This window comes from Nelumbo lutea, chromosome 1 (genome assembly GCF_056320005.1).
Source record: "Nelumbo lutea isolate HS-2025 chromosome 1, American lotus-T2T, whole genome shotgun sequence".
In the NCBI taxonomy this organism is placed as follows: Eukaryota; Viridiplantae; Streptophyta; class Magnoliopsida; order Proteales; family Nelumbonaceae; genus Nelumbo; species Nelumbo lutea.
Window position 1 is genome coordinate 221,084,288 of NC_142684.1, and position 8,640 is coordinate 221,092,927.

Below are 8,640 nucleotides of genomic sequence, written 5' to 3' on the forward strand. Positions count from 1 at the left end.
AATTGGCTACAACGTTTATGATTCTAATTGATTGGTTATAAGTTTTTTAGATATTATAGAAGGAATAAACCATTGCAAGGAGATACATGATATAGTGGTTTTGTAGCCTTACTAGATGTATAATGATGTCTACAAATTGGTTGTAAAAGTGGAGAAACAACAAGTACAAAAGTCAAACAGGTTGCAAAATCTACCACTTTTTGGGATCTACTTCTCTATTTGACTAGATAAAGGGAAAAGCAACATATAAAGTAGCATGAACCAGTATGTACTAATGCTGAATCAAGTTAAGTCAACATGGTGATTCAAAAGACAAGGCAATTAAATGCTTCAACAAAAGAATCAACAAAAGAAGATGAACCCCTTATTTATGAAACTATAACGATGATGTTGTTGGGACCAATGGCCCTACCCAAGAGGGGTTGAATTGGGTAGAGCTCTAAAAGTTCTAATTATCTTGGAATTCAATTTTAATTCTTACACTATTGACAATCAATCTCACACCCCTTTCCCTCAATTCATTCATGCCCATGTTGAGAGTGTTCTTGGATTTAATCCATTCATGCCCAATACGGATATGTATCGGCAATATGCCGCATCTCTCTATTCTCTATAAAAATTGTATATGGTTATTCAAACTTAGGTCACTAGAGCACACCCAACCTTTGAGTGACTCTAAACCACTAAGCCATGCTTCATCTTGCAATAATAAACGAAATAAAATAAATTTGATTAACTTTTATGTTTACATGCAATTTAAACAAAAAAACACATGTTTATATTTAACAACTCTGACTATTCAAAACAATAATATTCAAAAAATTTATAGAATGATTATTTTAATACTTAAAATTTATATATTTGCACATGATATGCATCTTAAAATTTGTATATATTTTTACAAATTATTAATTAATATTTTAATTTACATTAATTAGTAATAATGATATATTTATTATTTACAAAAATTAAAATATTGTTTACAAAATCTTGAATAAAATATTAAATTGAATTTATCAAATCCATTAATATACATTTATTTCAAAAAATGATTTTTATTTCATATAATTTATGGAAATAAAAATATTAATAATGGAACAATTATTTTAGTAATTAAGAATTATAAATTTGTATATGATATGTATCTTAGAAGTTTTAACAAATTTGATATACTTCAAGTTAAGATTGTACTTTTATAAATTATTAATTGATATTTTAATTTGCATTTGAGAATTTAATATTTAGTTGATTTTTTGTTAATATTAAAAAAATTAAAATAGTAAAATAAAAAGTTATTGTAATAAATAAAATATAATAGGTGCACATGTTTAGTGTTTTGGACTCTTGATTGATGCATTATAGATAAAATTATATGATATCTACACATACCTGTATATGAATTGTATTATATTTTTTCAAATATACCATTAAAATATACATTTTCTATGTATTTATGTACTATTTGTGATTAATTCAGTCTCAAATTTATTGTTACTAATGTAATTATGGAATTTGTATGTATTTCCCTAGTGTCTCCATGTGTTTCCATATTTTTCATACGTATTCATGTGTTTCCCAAACGTATATGTACTTGTATCCATATCTAACTTGTTTGATACGATACCCAATACCGATACTTTAATCATTGCCTATAGATAAAAAGAGACAAACAGGTATAGTAGTAGGAGTTGAAGGATTTAATAGTAAAAAATAGAGCTTAGTAACTATAATAGATATTGCTAACAAAAAGATAGAAGATAGAAGATAAATTACATAGTTAAAAACTGTAGCCTGCTATCTTGGTTAAGTTAATAAAAGAGTAATCAACAATAAATGTAAATAACCGTGCAAATCTAAAGCACAACTTTAAGTAAATGAGTACAAAAGTAAATCATAGCTGCATCTGGAGGTGTGTTCCTTGGTAGTTGAAGAGAGAGGACCAACCACAACCAAGTAGTAGAGATCAAAACCTAGTACACAAGGATAGTTGAGAAGTAAACAAAACTAACTACAGAAAAATAAATAATGCTGAAATGCAAATGAATAATAAATGTCAACAGCAGAATAATAAAAATAAGGTAGTTAGTAGAGTTAGTGCAGTTAATGGAATTAGTAATGTTAGAGCTCAAACTACACTAGCTAACCTTGTATCTTGTAGATGAAAAATAAAAGAGATAAGTAAAAATAGATCTGCAAGATCTGAAGCATTCAAATAAAAATAAAATAAATTGCAAACTTGAAATAAAAGAAACAAAAGAAAAGAGGGACACAAGATTTTTATAGAGGTTTGACCAACTTTACCTATGTCCTCTATGTTAGAGCATCATTGACTATTTCCACTAAACCTTTATAACCAATGAAACTTCACAGGTGCCTATAATACTTGAACTAGTTGGACTTAGCCAACAATACCCAAACCATCAGGGCTTTCGGGTGCCTACAATACCTTGTAGTTGGGCTTATGGGGATGCCAACAAGACCTAAAGTGGTGTTTAACAATTTGAACACCCTACCTGCTCAAATAACTTTCACTAATATAGCATAAGAACAAGTTTATAGCAAGAGCAACTACTCAATAGGCAAATATAAGGGGTTACAACACAAATTAAACAATTGCTAGAATATTCACATAGACACTCAACTTAGGGTGGAAGGTTCCAACAAATGGGTGAGAATGAGCTTAAAGGCTTCTAAATAAAGCTCACCTCTAAAACTGATGAAGCTTAGGGATCTCTTCTTCCGAAGAGACCTTAGCTCTAATTGCTAGGGACTCTTAGGATTTGAGAGACCCTATGAGACTTGTACAAGTGAATGCAAATGTTGTTTTTCACAAACTTGATTCAAACTTGGTTCTTGCTTCCTTATTCTTTGGATCAAGCTAAACTCCTCTATTATAGAGGATTTGAGATCTAATGACCATTTTTTAGCCGTTGAAGGGTTTTTACCTTCTTAGAAAATGATTCAAATTTCCTTTAATATGTTAGAAGGCTTTCCAATAATAATAGTACATGTTGAATCTTTTAAATGTTCAAATTTCTTCGTAATAGATGATTGTACACTTCAAATAGTCAACTTAATACAAAAGGATGAACCTTTTTTTCTTTCTCTCCTATTCAATTGGTTCCTCCTTATTAGTTGACTAGTAAGTCTATGAACTAAATCAATTTGAGTAATTGACATATATTTATTGAGTATTCGATGCATCTTCTCAGACTGGGCATTTTGCATGCCTCGGTTCTCACAGTTAGTCAACACATGTATTTGGAGTAGTTGACTGCTCATTATCCTGACCATGCATGCTTCAACTGTCATAGTCGACAAATATATTCAACTAATCGACTACTTCTCAAAATTAGGCCTAGTTTTCCTTACAAACAACCTAAAAACTTTGAAATCTTGACACATTTTGCTTAGCGGTTTGGAAACACTTCCATTAGTTTTCAATACATATTTTTTTGACCTTTATAACATGTTTAAGCTGAAGAAAGCCAAGGAACCAAACCCAATAAGGATTATGGCTTTTAAGGATGACTGAGTTCAATATTGTTAAGCATTTAATGACTGCATTATACAATTGATTTACATCAAGATTATAAAAAGATAAAAAAGTACAACTTGATGTAGATCTTTTGAATCATTTATTAGTTGTAGTAGATCAATCTTTAGTAGCTTCGAATCCTTTAAGTTCTTCATCAACCTTGATGTTTGATTGTATATATAGTCTAGTTTGGTTTCATGACCTTGACATTTCTTGTCGATTTTCTCACGTGTTTGAGTGGAAGTGGTTTCAAAAGAAAAGGAATTTAACTTTGGTGTTAAGAAAACCTTTGGTTGAAGGAATTTTGGTGGGGGGAGATTGGAGTGGCCGTCTTTTGGTTGAAGGACTTGTTGTTGTCATTGATAAATAAAGGGCAAAAATTGGATTTTATAGAAGTTACAATAGTCACATGCAATTACATACGAAAAAAATGTGAGGGTGTGCTAATGGTATGGGCAAAATTAATCAATTGTTAATAAAAACCAAGGATAGTTGAAAGTTGAGGTGCAACTCAAGCGGGTTAGGTCAGGTTTAAGGTCAATCCATGCCCAACCCTGCATGTGCAAACCTCAGGCTCAGGCATGGCTCAACCCAAGGTTAAGTTCAAGTTTATTATTTCAAACCCAACTTAAGCTTAATCCAACATAACTCAGGTTGGGTTTGGGATGGGGCTAGGCCAAGTCGGATTAAATTTCATTGACAAATATATATATATATATATATATATATATGTTTTATATAAATACGATAAATTACAAATGCATAATTACAAAAGATATATTTTATATAAATACAATAAATATATGTATATGTTTTTTTGGTAAGTTTTGGATTGAATCGTGCTTGGATTGAATCGAGTTTTCAATCCTAGATAGCCCGAATATATATATATATATATATATATATATATATATATATATATATGTTTTATATAAATACGATAAATTACAAATGCATAATTACAAAAGATATATTTTATATAAATACAATAAATATATGTATATGTTTTTTTGGTAAGTTTTGGATTGAATCGTGCTTGGATTGAATCGAGTTTTCAATCCTAGATAGCCCGAAACCTTAGGCCCAACTTGAGCAATAACCCGGGTTGGGCTTGATTTGGAGCCGCCCAAGGTGAATAAAAGTATTTTGTTAGCGATGTTTTAAGCCCTTTCTCAAAACTTAGGGATAGTTTAAGGGATTTGCCTTTTGTAGTGCAATTTTTTAAACTACCCTTATGATTTAGCTAATTGAATAATTTTAACTTACTGTTTATATATGGTCTTAAAGTACCTCCAAATTTTCTGACAATTGACTAATTAATCCCTTGCTTTTAAGGTTCCATCACAATCTGCTCACATGCCACACCATTATATCTTGAAAAAATGACAATAATAGCCTTTTCGTTACTTGTATTGATTTACCGCTGAAAACTTTTTTATGGGTGTTTTTGCTATTTTTCTCTCCAGTGAAGTTTTGAAATTCAGCATGAGCTTGTCACTACGTAACGTGCATTTTTGGAAGCAAAGAAATGAGTAAGGAAAGCAGACAATACCTTTCTCTTACTGCGTTTTTCTTCTTCTTCTTCTTCTTCCTCTATTCAAAAGGATCTTGAGATACAGAGTCTAACAGAGGGAGGAGCACAACACTAAGAAGAGAGTACGGACTGCAGATACAAAATAGCAAAATAAATAGAAAGGTCAACGTTTAAACTGAAGTTTTCACAGATTTTTAAGGGCGTCTGAGATGAAAAGTTCCATTTAAGGTCCGATACTCAGAAGTCAGAAAATAAAACATAAGAAATTTCTTTATCATATAAGAGACTACTAACAATTTGCTCCAACCAAATAAAACAATTTCTTTATCACGCCCATAGCAAGTGATGAATATATCCTTGGATCCTAAATCTCCATTGTTCCCTCTGGTATTCCTTCGATCTCAATTTAGATGTTACTAATTCTTAATTATAATACTTAATTATGTCTCTTGAAAATTTGACATTTTATTTTGAAAATGTGAAAAATAATGGAGTACATATTTAACATTTTGTTTTTTCTATTATCATTTAACAATTATGTCAATTATTAGAAACAAAAAATATAGTAGACACTTTAAGAAAACACAATCAGGAAAAGGGGATTTTACTATTCAGTCCACCCCCAAAATTGTTAGTAGGAATGGCAATGGGTAGGGTACCCGTGCAAATTGCCCTACCCATTGCCGAACCCGCCTATGTATCCCTGATTCCAAATCCATTTAACTTTTCCTCTCAATTTCCAAAACCTGTTACCCGTCCTGACCCGTTCCGCCCATTAAACCCCATTAACCAAACATTTTCTACTAAAAAAATTGAGATTTATAGTTGATAAGGGCAACTTTTGGGTCCTAATATCAATAAAAGTAACACTTTTAATAAAATTTCAAAAATAGATTAACATTTTAAAAATAATATCAATTAAGGGCAAAAATACTATTCTTCTTCTTCTTTTTGCATCCATTCATCAGCGCCACCACCCCCGCCGTCCACTGCCGCCTCTGCAACCTCCAGCAACGCCTCCACCTACCTTTGCCGTCTCCGCCCACCTCCGCCTCTGCCTCTGTCCAACAACGCCACCTCCGCCTCTGCCTTGTGCAATGCCAACAGTTATCATCACAATGCCAAGGAAAAACTGGTTCTCTTCGTGTATCCCTCCAAGAACGTTCTTCTTCTCTAGCTTCCTTGCATTGAAAATATTAAAGATTTGGCAGAGGACAAAAGTATTGAACATTAGGGTGTCGTTGATCCTCACTCACCTCAAAGATAGAGCTTCCACTGAAATGTAGCACCATTAAGACTGCCACCTGATACAGAGCCTAACCAATGAGGTTCCTATACATGATGCTATTGATAAGATCAGACTTGCTTCAACCTACTGGAGGCTTTTCCATGAGCTCTTCAGTAGGCTGCTCTACAGCTAGTGCCAAGGCACCGAATACACCCATGATCAGGTTCACCCACAGTAGCTGGATTGCCATTAAAGGGACTCTACTAGAAGAAACAACTACATTGAAGTTGATCACTAGGGTAGCAACATTCACTGTGAGCTGGAACTGGATGAACTTTTGAATGTTGATGTAAATGCACCTTCCCCACTTCAAAATAGTTATTATAGAAGCGGAGTTACCTTCTGCAATGATGATGTCTGATGTTGTTTCCATTTCCATTTGAGTGTATTGAGTCCTCATATATATATATATATATATCCCAATATCAGCTTCTTTGATTACTCGCAGATCATTTCTATCGTCCCCAATGACCACCACGACTTGGTTTTTTCGCTTTAGGCACTGTACCATCATGTATTTGTCAGAGGAGCAGCACCTTGCCATTACCTTGATTTTATCAGCCTTCTCCATCATTTCCCTATTTGAATATTTTCGAAAGTCTTCTCCTTCCACCATTATTTTCATCAATCTTCAAGTCCTCATCAATAGCTATAGATATTGCCGGAGGCGCTCCAGCAATATCTACAGCTATTGATTTTGGGATACTTGGACCTGATGAGGACAGAAGGGGGTAGCCCGGTCTGCTGGTGATGGCTACGGACAGAAGGGGCCTACTTGGAGTCTGTTGCTAGGATTTTGAACCGGTTCTCAAGAATCAGGGTTCCAAACTTCGACTGTCGGGGCGACGTTGACCTGCCTAGCCGGGGTCCTCTCGACCTGTCTGCCCGCGGCGAGATCGGGGTAGCCAGTCTCTCCCATCTGCCGTGGGGGGAGGCTTAGTTTTTTGGGGGATTTTGGGGGGCCTCTCCTCGGCCAGAGTGTTTGCTCTGGCGGTGAGACTTTGCTTGCTGCGAGGCCAGGTGCTGAGGCTGGAGCTGAGGTTGTTGAAGCTGAGGTTGGGGCAGCTGGGGGAACTGCTGCTGATACTGGTACTGGGAGACCTGGTGCAGCATGTGCTATTGATAGAGTTGAAGTTGTTGGAACTGTTGCATTTGGGCCTGCATGGCTCTCATGCATTGCATCAGGTCCTCCAGCTGGTTCGGGCTGGCTATTGGGGGCACAACTAAAGGTTTGGTGAACATCGTTCTGACTGTAGTAGGGAGTGGGGCGATGACTGGTGCCATTGTGAGAGGCACGTTCAAGTTGGGGATTCCGTCTGCTGAGAGGGGGACGGTGAACTGTCCGATACAGACAGTAGGAAGCTGGGGTTGTTCCCTGGAGTTATCCATTTTCGTGCTTTGTTCGACATTGCTAGAAGAAGCCATGAATGTTGGATTGTTTCAAGGAAGAATAAGGAATTGAAAGAGTTTAGAGAGAAAGGCTTTTTGAAGCATTTTCCACAGACGATGCCAAATGATGTAGTGCGATCCGGGCACTCCTAGTTGACTGCTAAATGGCTCCTTGCCGGCAATGGCACCTGAGAAGATGAAAGGAAAGATTCCCGGGGATTTACTCGGTGGGAATACTCCGATGCTTAAATTAGTACTGTGTATGGGAAGTAAAGGGAAAAACGAAGGTTAAGAGTGGAGGTCGCGCTTTTTTCTTGTACTCAAGAGATTGAAGGTTTTCAAGAAGCCGTTTCTTCTCTGCCTTGAGGGCTTTTATAGGGGCGCTCTTTGTGAGATCGGGCATAACCACCACTGGGCCCCCTACCATAGCCGTTACCTTCCAGGGCTGCGCAGGTGGCCATTGTGACGTACTCCTTACCCGGGCGAGTTACACGTCCCCAAAGTGACAGGCACGCCTCCGCCTACTGAGAAACGTGGGTGCAGACTGTCAAAAGGACCGGGACTGCGCCGTTAGTAAGGGATATGGCGCAGTCTGATTGGTACGACCTGTCAGATAGAAGCTTCCTGTGGAATGCTCGTGCGGCCCACTCGCGAGATACTTTGCAGCGAGCTCGGAATACTCCAGGAGTGCCCTTAATAGAATTAGTCCTCGGGATGACTTGTCTGCTGGGGAGCTCGGGCGAGCTGGTTTTCTTAACTTGCGAGCTGAAGTTGTCTCGGAATATCCCTTTGGGGGTAGCTCGGGAAACTCGGAGCTCGCGTCGTGGCGAGCTCCTCCTTTTGCATGATATGATGTGGCAAGCTGCTTTATGAGCCTGTTACTTAGCTGTA